General features: G+C 40.5%; 2 long non-coding RNA genes across 3 annotated transcripts; both read left to right on the plus strand.

Moving 5' to 3' along the window:
- The first annotated feature begins 4,867 nt into the window (after positions 1 to 4,867).
- On the plus strand, positions 4,868 to 5,695 carry LOC311071568. Its single transcript, XR_014603896.1, has 3 exons — positions 4,868 to 5,032; positions 5,423 to 5,472; positions 5,577 to 5,695. It is a non-coding gene; the product is annotated as an uncharacterized lncRNA (long non-coding RNA).
- Positions 5,696 to 5,764: 69 nt separating this feature from the next.
- On the plus strand, positions 5,765 to 17,789 carry LOC311071039. 2 transcript variants are annotated; one of them, XR_014603735.1, is made up of 6 exons: positions 5,765 to 5,905; positions 6,152 to 6,248; positions 7,777 to 7,837; positions 15,385 to 15,656; positions 15,738 to 15,823; positions 16,596 to 17,789. It is a non-coding gene; the product is annotated as an uncharacterized lncRNA (long non-coding RNA). The 2 variants fall into 2 exon arrangements; XR_014603736.1 differs by lacking the exon at positions 7,777 to 7,837 and having other exon boundaries at positions 5,767 to 5,905.
- Positions 17,790 to 19,317: the final 1,528 nt, after the last annotated feature.

Genomic DNA, 19,317 nt, shown 5'->3' on the forward strand with positions numbered 1-19,317 from the left:
GCCTAGCAACCAACCAGAATACCCTAGCAACCGCCTAGCAACACCATAGCAACCACCCAGAATACCCTAGCAACTGCCTAGCAACACCCTAGCAACCACCCAGAATACCCTAGCAACAGCCTAGCAACACCATAGCAACCACCCAGAATACCCTAGCAACCGCCTAGCAATGCCCTAGCAACCACCCAAAATACCCTAGCAACCGCCTAGCAACACCATAGCAACCACCGAGAACACCCTAGCAACTGCCAAGCAACGCCCTAGCAACCACCAAGAAAACCCTAGCAACCGCCTAGCAACCACCCAGAATACCCTAGCAACCGTCTAGCAACGCCATAGCAACTGCCAAGCAACCACCCAGAACACCCTAGCAACTGCCTAGCAATGCGAAGCATCCACCCAGAATACCCTAGCAACCACCCAGAACACATAGCAACTGCCTAGCAACCACACAGAACATCGTACAGACATGGTTGTTGGCTCGTATGCAATCATGTACCACACTCTAGCAACCGAGTGGCGAGTTTTGCCACTGCAAGCACCATTTCACATTTTCTTCAGGAAATGTACATTCTAGTTCTTATTATTATTATTAGTGGTGCTTTTTTAAAAGCATCACTATTGTTATTGCTCATACTTATTATTATTATTCTTATTCTTATTATTCTGGACAAAGTTTGGCGCGAAACTCGCCCCGCACCGTTTGTCACAGACCCCTGAGTGAGGCATCAAATCGACCGGCTCATTGAGGAGAGGTGTGCTATGACTTTTCTAAGCGATCGGGTGTACGATGTTCGCACAGCGGACGAAAAAGCGGCCAAAAAAGTCCCATTGACTTTACATTGGGAGTTCTAAAAATATTTGAATCCCAACCGACGTTTTCACACACACACCACTCCAAAGGGCCTGACACCCCTGCGTCTCTCCCTCTCTCTCTCCCTCAGAGGATTTATATTATCAAGCAGCCAATAAGTTATGGCCTAAAATCTTCATAGCCACACCCTAGCAACCAGTTTCAGCACCCTAGCAACCACTAAGAGCTCCCTAGCAACCACCCTAAACCAAAAAAATTTTTTTTTTACATTTTTTTGTATTTTTTAATGCAATATTACACTCGTGGCCTTGCGATATTGCTCCATGCTTGTGCCTATTCGACCATAGGCACGAGGCCGCAGGCCGAGTGCCGTACAGAAGGCACTCGTTATTAAAGATTTTAATAACTCTATAAAAACTCCATAGTAACCATCTTTGACAACTACCAACCACCTAGTAACACCATAGCAACTAAAAAAAATACCTTAGCAACTACCCAGAACACCCTAGCAACTGTCTAGCAACCCCCCAGAACACCTAGCAACTGCCTAGCCACGCCCTAGCATCCACCCAAAATACCATAGCAACTGCCTAGCAACACCATAGCAACCACCCAGAACACCCTAGCAACCACCTAGCAACACCATAGAAACCACCCAGAACACCCTAGAAACTGCCTAGCAACATCTTAGCAACCATCTAAAATACCCTAGCAACCACCTAGCAACAGCATAGCAACCACCTAGCAACACCATAGCAACCACCCCAAATACCCTAGCAACACCATAGCAACCACCTAGCAACGCCCTCGCAACCCTCCAGAACACCCTAGCAACTGCCTAGCAACCACCAAGAACACCCTAGCAACCGCCTAGGAGTCACCCATAATATTCTAGCAATGCCCTAGCAACCACCCAGAATACCTTAGCAACCCTATTCATTTGAATGTAATCATAATGGTCACCTAAGGGAGCTCAATGACCATGTCATCTGTGAGTGTGAGTTTCTAACAAACTAAAAAAAAAACTTTACAATAAATACATTAAATAATTTTCCATTGTTAATGTGTGTTTATTTTTGTTTGTTTGTTGTTGTTTATAATATTTAATGATCATACACACATTCAGCATGATTAACCAATTCAATTGATGAAACTACAAAGGTGGCACAGAGGTATGTATAATTACAAAATAAAGTCATTACGATTGTTATTAATATTATTTTATAAAGTAAGTAACATGTAAGATAAAAGTAGTTTAATCACGTGAATACGTGTGACAAAGCCGTTTCTGCGACACCTCGAGCTCTCCTACGCACCGTGTATCAGCGTCAGAACTCACTCACACTTCGTTCATTCCTTGCAGATATGCCATACACTATAAGGATCAGTGAATGAGTGAACGAGTGAGCGAGTCATAGATTTGTTTACAATGAATGAATCATTCATGACTGATTCATCACAGGAAGGTGCGATTCTATTGGTTGTACAATCAAAGCTCGCCGCGGATTGGTTGCGAGATCGACTTCACTGGAGCACAACTGGTCAACTGCGCCATTATTCTCTTGAGGTAAGTGGAGACGGTTGTTTTCAAATATGCTGTTTTATAAAGCCTTGTATTGTCAAATGCAGCTCTTTGAATTAAATGTAGGTAATATTATTCGTATTGTAATGAGTTGTAGTTAATATCGTTTTTGTTTGCACTGAAGCTACCTTTTTCACTGTAAAGAGGGTAGGCTATGTATGATATGTTATGTCTACAGCTAGCTAACATTACACTTCAATCTTTGTGTGAAAACGTAACATGATATTTTTTGTGTGTCTGATGAATATTACTCCTTTGTTTTTTGTTGTTTGTGTAGCTTACAATAGCTTAAATACTGCGTGAGTAGTGTGTTATTTTGGCGCTTATTTTAAGCTAAAGCATCCTTAATGGTAGATTAGGCTATGTGGTAATGTACAAGTATACATATGGTACTCGCCGTTTGTTGTATTTTACATTCATGCATATGGACGCAGAAATATTATAATGAAAACTGTCGATTGATGCACGTCGCTTCATGTCAAAGACAGCGTTGAAGTTTCAAAGGCGTAATAGATTAGTCACCGGTGAGAGAACCGATTTCAGTGCGCGCTCACTGACAGAATTCTCTAATCATAAACCAAGTGCAAATATAATGTATGTAAGATATTAATTTTGCTCTGTATTTAGCTTTTAATATAACGGGAGTTCCATGAGTGTTTTACTGGTATTTCTCAAGAGTGAGTTGATAACTTTCGCGCCTTGCGGTCACGTGCTTCATGTTACACAAATCCCCGCTTACAATCTGTTTGAAAGGGTCAGTAGGATAGAGACGGCAGCTTCACTATATTTGCTGCAATTTTGGTCAATATTAAAGCATGATGTGACGCATAACGCATCGATTACTACGTTGACGAGATTCACAGTATTTTGAGGAGTGATGGAGAGACAAAATTAATATGTTTTTCTTGTGTTTAACCTTCAGATATTCCTTATAGATTGTGGGTCGGCCTCAAAACCGACCAAACACCTTGAGTGTAACTTTTATCAATTAAAAATAAATTCACTATGTTTTAGTTCAGTTATAGTTAGAATATATTTTATGGTAATAAATAATTATGATCAAATAATGTCGATTGGTGCATTACATCATGAACACGTCTATCAAATGCAGTGTTGAGCACTATAGCCAATCACACGCGTTTCTGCTGAGTTTAAAAATACAACGTCCAATCAAAGGCGGTTAGATTAGTCACCGGTGAAGAATTCCGGTGAGAACTGATTTCAGTGCGCGCTCACTGACAGAATTCTCTAATCATGAACCACAAAGTGCAAATATAATGTACCGGTATGTAAGAAATTAATTTTGCACTGTAGATAGACAGCTTTGTTTCTGTGTTTTTCCTACATTTGGCGGCCGCCGAATCGAATTTTTGTCCTGCCAGAGCCTTATTTGATCGGTGAGTGATGACTGCTCTGCTGCGCTTGTGAAAGAACGAGCAGAGAGAAAGAGAGAGGCGGCGCGCGCGCATTCTCACGTCTTCAGAGCGATGTCTTGCTCTCTCCCTCGCGCTATTTATCAAAATCAAATGGCACGATGGTAAACTATTCAGTGATGAAATGTGTTCTGTGTTGACACAATCTTGTGCGATGTTCTAACTGCTGGGATAATCACTCAACGCGTACACGTCCGACTCGCAAACTAAAGACTCTTTTGAACCGATTCACTTTAATGAATTGTTTAAACAACTGATCTGTCCAACACTGAACTCACAAGACGTCTGAATCGGTGTATAACAGACCGGTAACACTTTACAATAAGGTTCCATTTATCAAACTCTTGTTAACTACATTAGTTGACATTAACTATTAATAAACTATTAATCTTTGTTAATGTTAATTTCACCATTTACTAGTAGCCTACATTATTGAAATCAAAAGTTGTATTTGGTAACATTAGTAAATGCACTGTGTGAAGTAACACGAACAAACAATGAAAAGCTTTATTTTTATTAACTAAGATTAACAAAGATTAATAAATACAGGAACAAATGTATTGTTCATGGTTAGTTAGCTTAATACATAAACTAATGTTATCAATCAAACCATACTCTAAAGTGTTACAAACAAATAATTTACTCTGAACTCAGAAGTGCTTACCCCATTTTTTATTATTAATATTGGTTAGTAAGATTTAACCTTAATAAACTACAGTATTTTCAGGTTATATATGAAGAGTTCAGATGCAAAAGCCTCTAAGTGCCATCTGAAATTTTCTTCTAGAACGATAATTTTTATCAAGCTCATATATTTAAGTTCAATAATTTCACTTAAATGGCAATGCAAATTCCCTATTAATTGTCATATAAGTGAAATTACTGAACTTATATACAAGCTTGATAAAAATGATCGTTCTAGAGAAAAATTTCAGATGGCACTTAGAGGCTTTTGCATCTGAACTCTTCATATATAACAATGTGTAGATTTTTGTAGAAAATGACAAACATTTTTGTAGAAATCATTTAGGTGAAGGTGTGAGTGAGGTGAACATTTTCAGCTTTTTTTCCAGTGTTATTATTTGCAATAAAAGTTCAAGTTACATGGTTTGTGAGTGAAGTTGTTGGTGTTGAGTTTTATGACACTCTTTTTCTCTGTTTCAGAATACTGATTCACAAGCATTCCTTTACTGCATTTCAAAGGTAAAGGGTTAATTAGGGACATGGCCACAAATACAAAATGCTTCAGATTTAGCTTGTTGATAAGAAAATCGTTATAGTTTAAAAATGATCATGAATATAAAAGCTATTAGAAAAAACCTGTTTTGTTTATGCCACAAATAATTAAGACTACATACCATCCATTCTCCAAAACCACTTGTCCTATATAGTAAACCTGCTGTATGGTCGGTCCATCACAGATTTTTGGGCCGCATATTTGACATAACTCGGCTTCTAGAAAATATAAGAGTATTTCAAAAAAAGACTTTATTGAGATAAATTCCTAAAATTATCTGTATTCTTCATATAGATAAAGTATTATAATCATTATCATAAAGTCATATTTCATTATGTTGTCGTCATTTTTTTCAGACTGACTGATCAGAGCACAACCTGCATTTTCTGCTGCACTTTTCTCTCTGGTTAGTATTAATATTGTTTCTTAAGCTGTCTTATGGCATTTTCATCCCATCGCCATAATTGTAGTCCCTGTGCCTTAATATGTCTGTTTTTATATCTTTTTCAGGTTCCTTGGGTTTTGCCGTTTTCTACAGAGAGCAGTTTATTTCATTTCTTACCCCACGTCCTCTACCTTCACCACCCACCCACCACCTACCCCCTCCACCTTCACCCCCACCCCATCACACGACCTACCCCCTCCACCTTCACCCCCCTCAACCGACCGACCCACCACCTACCCCAAAAAAAAAAAAAAAAAAAAAACTTTATTGCAATTTACAAGTTTACACAGTGTCTCTTTCTTTGTTCTTGTTTAACTGTTTGTTTTCTTCCTGAGTATACTACAGGTTTTATCTTTTTAGGCTCAACAGCTGTTACATCTGGAGAACGTTCAAAGTATGTGCCTAACTAAGTGAGAATGTCCATTTAAAATGAATTTGACTTAACAAATAAGTGCATTTAAATATGAATTACTTTTGAGTATTAAAAAAGAAATCCATGGCTACTTTTTATGATTTGAGACTTGAAAGTAAAATCTCTACTTTTAGAAGTTACTTAATTCACCGAAATTAGTGACTTAAACAGATAAATTTGTCAAGAATCATTTTTTGTCATTTCTTTTTATCTCTTCATATTTTAAAGGATGCCGCGGAAAGGAAAGAGATCTCAGGCTCAAAAAATTCGTTGGAGAAAGTTGGACCTGGAGGATGACCAGACCAGACCCTCCAGGATTAACCAGGTACTATTGATATCTGTGTCTTGCAACATGCTCATTTCAGGGCACCTTAATGTTTGGGACTAGGGCTGTCACGATTTCACAAATGCGACCACATCAAATTTTAACTTGCAAATTCTCCAAAAATGGTCGTATATGTCGACTTTTTTGGTCGCAGCCTGGACCCTGCAATGCTAATCATAATGACTTTATCACTCTATACAACACTTTTAAATAATATAATTTCTGCCTTATTCTATGATTTTCAAATACACCTTTTATAAGTGACTCAAATTTACAGTGCTTGCAGAGATGGAGTAGCATTTACTGTGAACCGGTCGATCCGCTTTGATCTCAGTGCTGCGCATATACTTATTTAATTAAAATATTGCAATTTTTTAAATAATCACACTAAGCCAAATTGTGATTTCGATTTAATTTCTGTTAATCGTGCAGCTCTAGATATAAACAAAAAAACAACAATGCTCACTTGCTATAAGTATATGAATATCAGTAGATTGCCAATTGATAATCTCCATTAGGGATGCACCGATACCAGTATCAGTATCGGGCCCGATACTGAGCTCATGTACTCGTACTCGTAAAAATGCCATGAAACCAATAACCAATACCAGGCAGCGTGTGTAGGCTACAGTACAGTGTTTGTGTCCAGACAAAGAAACACTGACAACAGAGGGGATAAAAAAGAAGGCTGTTTATGAAGTAAATGTATCTTATTAGTGGAATATTAAACAAAATATAATAACACATAGCTGTGGTACACGAGCTGATCAGAGAAAAACATGCAGTGGATTGAGAGCACAGCGGCACAGTGCGAGCTGGTCGAGCGAATCCCTTTTTCACAGACGTCAGTGGAAAGTTTGTAGTTCAGTCGTATGTCAATGGCAAAGAAAGTAAAACGAGGCATGTAGCTTATTATTAACGTTAACTGACCAGAGAGAGAGAGAGAGAACATACTCCTGTTGAATGTTAATCAAACAAATGACAAATAAATTACTCACTGCTGTTGACTTAATATGTGCTTTACTATTAAATGAAAGATAAAATATGATAGAGCAATAGAATGAACAGTATATATATATATATGGAAAAGCTGATAAAGACACATAAGCCGTGTTTACATTTAAGTCTTCACAGTTAGTTTTGTACATGTAAGCAGCTTTCTCTACCATGAACAAGATTATAATGTTTTGTAATTTTTTTCAAGGAGTGCAATTCAACAAGATTTAAAAAAAACAAAAACATTTGTCATTATTTTACTTCCATACAAGCGGTTCTGTCTCACACACATGCAAATCCGTATAGCACATTTATTACAATGTAAATTGTTAAATTTAATCACTAATTAATCAAATAATTTAATTAATCTTTAATTTTAAATGCCTTTTCTTTAGTTTTTTAGTTTATCTTTAATACTGTTTAGCAAAAATGTCTTTGTCCCAAACACTATGAAGTGCAATTTAAAATTTAACAGAGATTCTATAACACTAATTTTTACTTACAGCCTAATTGCATGAATGATTATTTACAGGTTGAACAGGCAAGCACCAGTGCAGCTGTAGCTCAGTTTTCGGGTAGAACGTATGCAGAAGGTGGTGATATTGCACCCAGGGTTTTGTCTGTGCAGGCATCTCATTGTCAAGGTGATGATAGGTATGAGAGTTTCTCTAGAAATCATCAGTGCACGTGTGTAGCGTTGACATTTTTAGCTAATCAGAGTGAAGGGATTACGTTCAAGATGCCTGACCTTGATAGAGTTTTAGAGGAGGGAGATGCGTGTTATGTCTATATTAAAATGCAGCTTATTGCTGAAGGGAGGTTTAATCGCAAACCATCTGACAATGGAGGAAGTACCGTTGAGCGTGGCATCATTTCACCGGACACATAATGTGCTGAAGTCAGGAGTGATGTTTGGATACCTCAGAGCCACAGGGCCCCCAGGCACTGAAGAGTGGTGGCTTCCTCTCACTGAAAGACTGCAGTGTCTCTCAACAAATGTCAGGCATGCTCTGCTCCTTGTTGCTCCAGAGTGTATTGCTGTGTTCAGAGACAGATCTGGAAGGTACGGATACTTTGATTCTCACTCGAGGACTGCTGCAGGCTTGCCCCATCCTACTGGTCATGGAACTGCTGTCATGTTGACTTTCACCCACCTGAGTGACATGGCAGACAGAGTTCTCAAGATCTTCCGGGATCGTGGTGATGAGACCAGCTATGAATTTATGCCTGTGTCTTTTGAAGCAGAGCAACAGTCTGTCCAACTGCCTTCAACATCTGTTTGTGAACCGGTATCACAAGTGATTTCAGCTCTACCAGAACCAGCAACAAATGTTGGAGCCAAAGTAAATTTTGTTGGCTCAGGAGCTGAAAACCGAGATGTGGCAGATAAAACAAATAAGCACAGGAGAAGAAAAGAAATGCGTAAAACATTTACAATGTCAAAACAAGACGGAGATCCTAAGAACACGGCTGCATCCACCAGGAAACATAAAAAAAGGGATTGTGAGAGACAGAGGTATGCAGTTTCTTTGCAATACCAATCAAAGAAAAAAGAAGCAAATAAGGTAAAGTATAATCAAGATGCTCTCTTCCGAAACAAAATGAAACAGTATATAGTGAGAAGATACGGCATGGATACTGTCTTCCAGAGGAAGATGAAAGAGTATACAAAGAAGAGATACAGCACAGATGCTCTCTTCCAGAAGAAGAAGAAAGAGTATATTAAGAAGAGATACAGCACAGATGCTCTCTTCCAGAAAAAGATGAAAGAATACAGTAAGAAGAGGTACAGCACAGATGCTCTCTTCCGGAAGAAGATGAAAGACAATATGGTTAGGAGGTACAGCAGCGATTCTCTCTATCAGAAGAAGATGAAAGCGTACATTAAGAAGAGGTACAGCACAGATGCTCTCTTCCGGAAGAAGATGAAAGACAATATGGTTAGGAGGTACAGCACCGATACTCTATTCCAGAGGAGAATGAAACAGTACATGGTGAGGAGATATGCCGGTGACCCAGAGTTCAGAGCACATCACATCCTGCGATGTACCCTGCGCAAGACCCAGAAATGTGCGGGTGATGCTACATATCACGTTCTTCATCGATTGCAATGTGCACTGCGGATCAAAAATAAATATAAACCATACATCCGTCCCAGCCAGGAAACTCCCCAGCCTTGTGTTAACAAAGTGATGGAAAGTGCCATACATGCATTCCGGTGTAAGATTCAGCATGGCCCTACACATGTCTGCACAGTCTGTCACAGAGCCCTGTTTCCTAATCAAGTCAAGGTCTGTAATAGAACGAGTTATAACAAAAACGTTCATGTTGCAGCGTCTTGCCTAATCGGGAAGTATGTTCACACTTGTGATAATGCCTGCTCAGGTTCCTGCGTAGTTCCGGAAGAGAGAAGACAGGAATGGATTTGCCACACTTGTGACAGCCACCTCAAGAGAGGACAGATGTCTTCAATTGCAGCAGCCAACAAACTGGAGTTGCCACCAATCCCTGCGGAATTGGATGAACTAAATGTCCTTGAACGTCAACTGATTGCAAAAATTTTACCATTTGCAAAAATAGTTGCATTACCCAAAGGACAGCAGAGAGCAGTACGTGGTGCCGTCGTGTGTGTGCCCTCCGAGATGGAGAAGACTGTCAACTCTCTGCCAAGACCAAGAAGTGAGGCACAGCTGCTGCAGGTGAAGCTGAAGAGACACGTTAAGTTTAAAGGATACCAGCAGTTCCACACGGTGAACATGCATAACATACTTGCAGCTTTATCGAAGCTGAAAGCAATGCATTCGGAATACAGGAATATCTCCATAAGAGAAACGGCTATATTCGAAAGTCCCATAGATGAGGAAGCTGATGTCTCTGAAAGTCACCTAGACGAGGAAGCTGAAGTCTCTGAGATGCAACAAGAAGTCGATGTTGCTGAGCAGGATGAGCAACACGTTAGCGTCGAGGAAAAGGATGAGCTTCGACCCGGGCTCACATTAGACACGTGCATGCAGCCGCCCGACATCGGACAGGAGATCTTGTCGTACGGTGAGGGAATATTTAGTATCGCACCTGCACAAGGACAAAAGCCTGTTGGATTTTTCAAGATCCCAAAGCTGGAAGCTATGGCTTTCCCTGTTCAATTCCCCACTGGACAAAATTCCATTGATGAGGAAAGACAAATTTCAATATCTCCCAGTATGTATTTCAACGTGAGATTGTTCAGCGTGGACACGCGTTTTGCAAAAGATCAGAGTTATCTTTTCTTTGCACAGTTTGTAACAGAAACGCAACTGGCTAGAAACAGCATGTCTATTCAGTTGCGAAAAGGCAAACCTCTCACAAGAGATGGCCGAAGAATTTCTAACAGACTGCTTCAAGACAACCGGGAGATTGAAAGATTGGTACACAACAGAGACGCCACGCGGTTCATGCAACCACTGAGAGGCTCTCCATCGTATTGGGAGAAAACTTTGAGGGATCTACAGGCTATGATAAGACAGTTAGGAACCCCTACGTTTTTTTGCACATTCAGTGCAGCCGAAATGAGATGGCCTGAAGTAATTACAGCAATCAAGGCCCAGCAAGGTGAACACGTCGACTTTTCCGAGCTTGACTGGACGACAAAGTGTGAAATCCTCCGAAGTAATCCGGTCACTGTCATGCGTATGTTTGAGAAGCGGGTGGATGCGCTAATGACTCATCTGCTTTTGTCGCCTGCCCAACCCATTGGTAAAGTTGAGGACTACTTTTACCGAGTGGAGTTTCAAGCTAGAGGAAGCCCACATATCCATCTTCTTGTTTGGATAAAGGACGCACCCGAGTTTGAAAAGGACTCTGATAAGGATGTTTGTGACTTTATTGACCGCAACATAACCTGCCAGTTGCCCGATCCCTCGGCTGATCCTGAGCTTCACAAGATCGTCACAGAGGTCCAGCTTCACAGCAGGAACCACTCAAAGTCCTGTAAGAAGGGAAATCTATTGTGTCGATTTGGGTTCCCCAAACTACCGGTGTCTAGCACCACGATCACTCGTCCGCGACCACAGCGTCCTGAAGAAGAGGATGACACGGACACTTCTCCATCTGGAAGCTGCATGTTTGCATCTAAACAACCACAGCGTCCTGAAGAAGAGCATGAGAAAGAGCAAAAGCAAGCAGACAGAAGAAAGTTGAGACGGGAGGCTGCTCAAAAGGCAATGAGCGAAGCCAGGACAAAACTCAAGCCGGTGTGGGATCTGTTGAATGACCCCCAAGCCTCTTTTGACAGCTTGTCAGACCTACTGACAAAGAGTAAGTTGTCCATCGATGACTACAATGAGAACGTCGAAGCATTGTCCAATGCCAACGTGATTCTGCTGAAGCGTGATCCAAAGGAGTCTTGGGTGAATGGATACAATCCCGATTTGTTGAGGGCATGGAACGCTAATATGGACATTCAGTTCGTTCTTGACGCTTTTAGCTGCGTTATGTATATGCTTTCGTATATTTCCAAGCCGGAGCATGAAATGGGCGATTTACTTAAGAACGTAATCAAGAGTGTGCGTGAGACGAACGTTAGCGAGGAAGATGAAATGAAGCAGATAATGCAAGCCTACTCAAAACACAGGCAAGTTAGCGCTCAGGAGTCTGTGGCACGAACATGCAGCTTACCGTTGAAGAAGTGTTCACGAAGTGTTGTGTTTCTACCGACGGACGATGACGCGCTTAAGATGAGTCTTCCCCTAAGCGTCCTACAAAACAAAAATCCTGATTCGGAGGATGTGTGGATGTCAGGGATGATAGAGAAATACAGAGCAAGGCCTCAAACGCGTGACTTTGAGAAGATGTGTCTGGCAGAATTTGCTTCGGAGTGCCGCATCGTGTACGGTCAACAAACAAAAGGCAAGAATGTTCACCAGCTGCTCTACGGCATGGGCTTTTTTCAGAAAAGAACTGGGAAGGCTGCAGTTATTAGGTATGCACGTTATTCGGAGGAAAAACAACCCGAAAAGTTTTACAGTAGATTACTTAAGCTTTATATGCCACATCGAAGCAACGAACAGCTAAAACCGCCTAGATTTCCGACATATGAAACATTTTACAAGAGTGCAAAGGTGGAACTACCCTGGACAACCCCTGGTTTGCTTTTCCCTGTCTGCGCCATAGTGCAAGCACACAAGGAAAAATTCGAAAAACACAGCGACGAGGTGGATAAGGCGTTCGATCAGCTGCAACAGCAAGGGCCACCCGAGAACGCATGGGCCGCCTTTGCACCAGAGATTGAAGTGGATCGTTTAGAGTGCGTTGCAGAACGACAAGACATCAATCCAGATGATGAGGATGTACAAGATGATGTCCCAGAATTTCAGATTCTTGAACATGGAGATGGAGTCGTGCCACAAATAGAGGCACCGCAGATGAGCATCGAATTTGTCAGGAGGTTGTTTAGAAGTCTAAACGTGACGCAGGCAGCCATATTCTACACGGTCTGCCAGTGGTGTCAGAAGCGTGTGTGGGGTCATAATCCGGAACAGTTTTTCTACTTCGTGTCAGGTGGTGCTGGTTGTGGCAAATCACACGTCATCAAGTGCATATACACGGAAGCGACCAAGATTCTGCGACAACTGCCTCGACTACGAGAGGAAGGAGATCTATCCGTGCCTACGGTGCTCTTGAGTGCGTTTACTGGAACGGCAGCGTTCAACATATCCGGTAAAACTCTGCATTCCATCTTAAAACTTCCAAGGAATCTGAAGCCACCGTATCAAGGACTTGGAAATGCCCTAGATGAACTACGAGCAAGACTACGCGACGTGGAGATTCTTATCATCGATGAAGTGTCCATGATTTCCAAGGATCTTTTTGCCTACATAAACTGGAGATGTCAGCAAATCAAAGGCAGCAAGAAGCCTTTCGGGGGAATCTCTGTCCTCGCCGTGGGCGACTTTTACCAACTGCCACCTCTGGGTAAAGCCAAACCACTCTGCGTGTACGAAGAGGATGTTTTGGACTTCTGGAAAGACCATTTCCAAATGATTACCCTCACCGAGATCATGCGTCAGAAAGAAGACCTGGCTTTTGCCCAACTTTTAAACCGCCTACGGGTGAAGCAGAAGACCGACGATCTTGCCAAAGAAGATAGAGCTTTGCTACTCCAGGCAGTGAAGGACCCCAAAGACTGCCCGTGTGATGCACTGCACATATTTGCCACAAACAAGGAAGTTCACGAACACAATACGAAAACAATCCATGCCCTTCACACTGACATCATTACCATCGATGCCGAAGACCACAGGAAAGACCCAAGAACAGGAGGGATGAAGAGACAAATGAAGCCCATCACCGGAAAAAAGGACGACTTGCCTGACACCATACAAATTGCGTTGGGAGTACGCATAATGGTGACTAGGAATCTGGATGTTGAAGATGGAATTGTCAATGGGTGTTTTGGAAAGATTGCAAACATTGTCAATAAGACAAAAGATGGAATCAACACCGTGCAAATGTTAGGACTTCAGCTTGACAATCCAAACGCAGGCAAGAAACACCGCAAAAGGGTGCAAGGTGAAGAAGACGACTTGGTTTACATCGAGAGATCCGAAGAAACTCTTAGGAAAGGGGCAGTTCGTCGACAATTCCCCATCAAGTTAGCCTACGCCTGCACAGCTCACAAAGTCCAAGGCATGACGATGGAGAATGCCGTTGTCTCACTGAAGAAGATTTTCGAGCCGGGAATGGCCTACGTTGCCCTCAGCAGAACGACCTCGCTTCGTGGACTGCACATTATGGACTTCAGTGAAAAGAAGATATATGCAGATCCTACTGTCACAGCCTCATTGGGAAACATGACAAGAGCGACGTTTAAAGGAATCATGCCACTTTTGCAGCAGGTGAAGGAAACCAACATGGATCAAACGCTTAAAATCATCCATCACAACACAGAAGGACTGTCATCCCACATTGAAGACATCAGATGCCATCATGAACTGCTTCTATCGGATATTCTTTGCATGACGGAAACTCACCTGACCGGATCATTCACTACACCTCATGTCCAATTGGAAGGATACAACATGTTTCTGCGTAACAGACATGTCTCCTACTCGACACACCAAGAAATTGCACAGAAAGCTGGTGGTGGAGTCGCAATATATTGCAAAGAGCATATATCAGCTCAGGCTAGGCAGTTTATTCAAAATGTGACTGATCTGGAGTATGTCGTCATCAAAGTAGATAGCCCGATCAAAGCAACAATCGCTGCTGTCTACAGGCCACCACACTACGGATTCGAAGGATTCCTGGAAAACTTGAAGAGTCTGCTGGATTATTTGGACATCGTGGACGAACATCCTGTAATAATCTGTGGCGATTTTAATGAGGATCTCTGCGCAGGGAAAAAAACTGTTCTGGAATTGTTTCAGTCTAAAGGATACACGCAACTGATCACCACAGCAACAACCAAAAAGAACACTCTATTGGATCATATTTACATCTCTCATCCGGATTTGTGCCTTCAGTCAGGTGTCTTGCATAGTTATCATAGTTATCACAATCCCGTGTACTGTATTTTGCGTAAATGAGTTTTTGTGATGGACCAGTATTGTTGTGTGTTGCGGTAGGTTAGTATGCCATACGGAACCGTTTGCCACTGAACCTTGCTTTAAATGAGACAGTGGGGCTTCGACAGCCTTAGTTGAACGGTTGGGCGCGTATGGTCGGGTTGTTAGGTAGGCCATACGGAACCGTTGCCAATGGACCTGGATACATGACATCAGCGGGGCTTCGACAGCCTTAATCAAACGGGTTGGCGCGTATGGTCATGTTGCGGTTAGATTGTGGTTAGGAGATTGTGGTTAGGTCATGTTTAGGGTTTATGCCACTGAGCTACGAGGAAGGAGCAACCACAGCAGCAGCAGGAAGTATGGAGGAGTAGTGTGACAGCTCCAGGGAGGACACAGACAGTCATTGAGCAACAGTGGCAGTAAGTTATAAAAGACAAGGGAAAGAGAGAAGTAGCAAGACACCATTGTAATGTTTGATTTTGACCTTATAACATACATTTTACTTGAATTGATTTCAATCTACACAATTTGTGACAATCTGTGCGGGATATGCAGTCCCCTGCTATTTTATGATTGATATGTGCACTTCTATAAAGTTGCAGGAAGAATTGGGAGACCATAGCAGTCCTGTCTGGATACGAGTGTGCAATATACCTTCTAAAGCTAAGTGTTAAAAGATTTTGCTTCAGTCGGTGTACTACTGCTTTTCATAACCGCATTTGAATCGAAATGTTATATTTGAATCTAATTTTGATTTTAATGTTTTTCAGGAACCAGCCAAATGAAGTCAGATTGTCTGAGAAGATCACGTGTGCTACATCAATGACGATGACGAGCTGGATACCAGATTACGTGCCAATTTCTTTCCGTAAGTTTTATTTCTATATTTCTTTCTTTTTTTTGTTTATTAGTTCCGGGTGTATTAGTGATCCCATTGTTAATTTATTAGTTTCATGCCCGGAGAAGAGGTCCAAATATCTATGGCATTGAGGACAACGCTGAAGAATGAAGAAGCAGAGGAAGAAGCAGACTGAGGTAAAGTTTGTCAATACTACTGATAAGGTCTAGTGTTTCAGTGCATTTTATTATACAACGGTTTCATTGTTTTTCCCAGGTCAAAAATGGTCTTCGTTGGTGGCCAACAGACACTGCTGTCCTATCTTGCCCTCTTATTTAAAAAAAGAGCAGATTTTACCACTGGATTTCATAGTTGTGTAAGATAAAATTATAATTTTGTTATATTGATATTAAAAAGTTAAACTAAAAAAAGTAGCATCAAAAGGTTTATTTAAACTAATAGTCTTAATTTTCTACCATATAGCTAACAATTGAATAAAATTAACAGGTAGCTAACAACAACTTGCTTTGCGCTTTATGATTTTAATCACTCCAGTATGAACTTAATTTTATTTATTTATTTTTGACAATGTTATTTATTTTAAAAACTGCTGTTCAATGTTTATTCATGTTAGTTCACTGTATTTACTAATGTTAGCACTTAAAACTTTTAATTTTAACAATGTACCAGTATTAGTAAATGTTAAAAATCACTAACAAAGATTAATAAATGCTAAAAAAGTTAAATGCAGGAAAAACCATGGGTTTTGTTCAAAGGTGTATGATTTGATGTGAAAAGCTTTGATTTTAACGTGCATGATGGTTCTCAGAAGTGACAGAGCAAAAATGGTATTTTGCCAGGCTTACATTTGACCCATCAACTATGCTGCTCAATAAGTCTTGGAGAATCAGAACAATTCAAATAAATTCACTAACATTATCATATATGTTTTACCTCCTCTGCCCTCAGGATATCCACGGAGACAGATGGGCGCCATTCAGCATAGAAACATCGGCCTCTCCCATCTGTGCAGAGACGGAGTTCACCTGAGCACAGAGGGAAACCAGCTTCTCCTGAGCAACCTCAGAGAAGGTCTGCAGGTGGAACTCCAAAGTTGAAGCCAAATGTCTTTTTAAAGGCAACAACGGCTCTTTTCAGAGCTACCCACTCATTCAACTAAAGAGCATTTTTACAAAATGTATTCACAACTAGGGCTGAACGATACATCGAATTTTCATCGTCATCATGATATGAACTCGCGCAATGAACACATCTCAACAGACAGCCTGACACAATGAAAAATGCCTGGTTCAGATTACAAGATTTTTGTGTCTGTTAAAATGTCACGGTGTCAGATTACACGATTTTGACTCCTAACAAGAAACATGTCAGACTACACGTTGCTTTCCGTCCAGTCATCGCATGTCGTCACACGCACACATTCACTCGCACACACTCACACACACACTCACACTCACTGTCCCTCGCTCACTCACTTGCGCTCTCTCACTCACTCACTCTCTCACACACACACACTCGCTCACTCAAGCACACACACACACTCACTGTCCCTCGCTCACACACTCGCGCACACACACCTGCTCACTACACACACACTCGCTCACTGGCGCACACACACACTCACTGTTGTTCGCACTCTCACTCTCGCTCACATACTCAACCCGTCGTGGAGGACCGTTCAAAAATTAAACATGCTAGTCTTTCTGTCATGATGTCCTGAAGCATCGCAGAGGTTGTCGCCCACTATGACACGCTATATGAGATGAAACGATCGAATCTTGCGTCCCGACACCCATTGTCGTTTACGAATCCCCACGACACCCTACGTCAAACGGATTGTGCCAAAATCGTGCTAAAATCGTGTAATCTGAACCAGGCAGGTAATAAACTTTTGACCTAACACGCAAATAACCTATTAAAGCACTAAGACATGGGAACAGTATAGCTAACATTCACATTCAGGCTAAACTAGTACATAATTTAAAAAAATGCTTTTTATAATCTTAGGGGTAATGCTGTAAAGATAATTTTAATACAAAGTAATAACTAGTACAACACTAGGATCTAATCCATTTGCTGGGTGGAATTTGACACAACAGGCGTTTAAACAAATCTTTTAAATAAACATTTGGTTAATTGGCACATACTGTGTTTTTGTCTTTATTGAATGGTATTGAAAGTTACTCATTGTCACATTATGAATATTTTCTTGTGAACTTCAGAGAAGATCCAGGTATATTCACAGATGGTTCTTTAAGATGGTAAGAGGGTCATTTAAAAGCTTACATTTAAATGAGCTTTATATACTCAGCATTTATAAAATCAAGACCACTACATGTACAGGATATCAACGATCAATTAATGTTTGATGCTTTGAAAAGAATAACATGCATTCATATTCAGACACACCTGTTAACGTGTCTTCACACAGCTTCACTGAACAGCATCCAAATGGCATTTTAATCCAGAAGTGTGCATAATTGGAGGAATATTGATACATTTAGAAGTTTGTTTCATTTATTTAGACAAAATCATTATTTCTATTCATATTCCAATAAACTATGCGATCTGATGAGCAGAAGTGGCTTCCAGCGATTGCTGTTATGACCAAAGTAGGTACAGTAGGTGTGGTGTCATATTATAATTTTAAACTACAGTACAGTTTTTTAATTCAACAATTTTTTACATAACAAAAAAAAAATTTAAACAATTATTTAAAAAAACAATAAAAATTAATTATAATTTAACACACTTCAATGATTGGTTTAAACAAAAAGGAAAATGTGCAGTATGATCGATGGGGTGTCACAGTTAAGTGCCTTTTATAAAGTAACTGCACATGCGTCCTCTACTTGGGTCCTTCACACAAACGAATCTGCCATTTAAAACAATACAAATGATGCACTGTTGCTCAGTATTAAGTTATAGATTGTGCTGTATGATTTCTTTTCATTTGCTACGACCTGGCTACACAAGAAGCACGTGCAGGGACGTGCAGATGGTAGTCATGGTAACGAACACAATATAAACCTGTTGTGCGTCTGTGCTGAGCTTCCGGTGGAATAACAACAAAAATGCACACTAATTAAGTGTCTGTGCTCTATATGCAACCTCTAATCAGCCTATTCTGTTTGGTTAGTAAAAAAAAAAAAAAAAAAAAACTTTTATGATTGCGGATTAGATCCTAGAACCCCTGACACGAGAGGCAAAAGTTCAACCGCTGGACTATTAACGTAGACAGACAAACATCGCGGATATGCATTTATCAACCTGAAAATATTTGGTAGTAGGATCTACAACTAGTAGCAGCTAGATCTCATTAAACAATCAATTAAACCCAATGCACTGTTTCTAAATTTCTGGACATCGTAACGTTATTTTTTATTTTTTTATTAATTGTTATTGGTACTTTAAAATAGTAAGAGGGTCTGCACATCCAAAACGCTAAAAATCAGTATATATTACCATATAAATATTGAAATGTAAACATTGTCACAAATCATAAACAGTTTTATAAGCAATAAATTGGAATACATATACGTTAATAATTCTAATTATTATTCTGAAGTGCTGTTGGGTGGGGCCTGTAGAATGTGCAAAAACAGCCAATCAAACATGCAGCACTCATATTAATACTGGCGGTAAATCGCAGTTCCCCTCACTCGTCTTT

The sequence above is a fragment of the Abramis brama genome (assembly GCF_963993115.1).
Source record: "Abramis brama genome assembly, chromosome: 20".
NCBI classification, from domain to species: Eukaryota; Metazoa; Chordata; class Actinopteri; order Cypriniformes; family Leuciscidae; genus Abramis; species Abramis brama.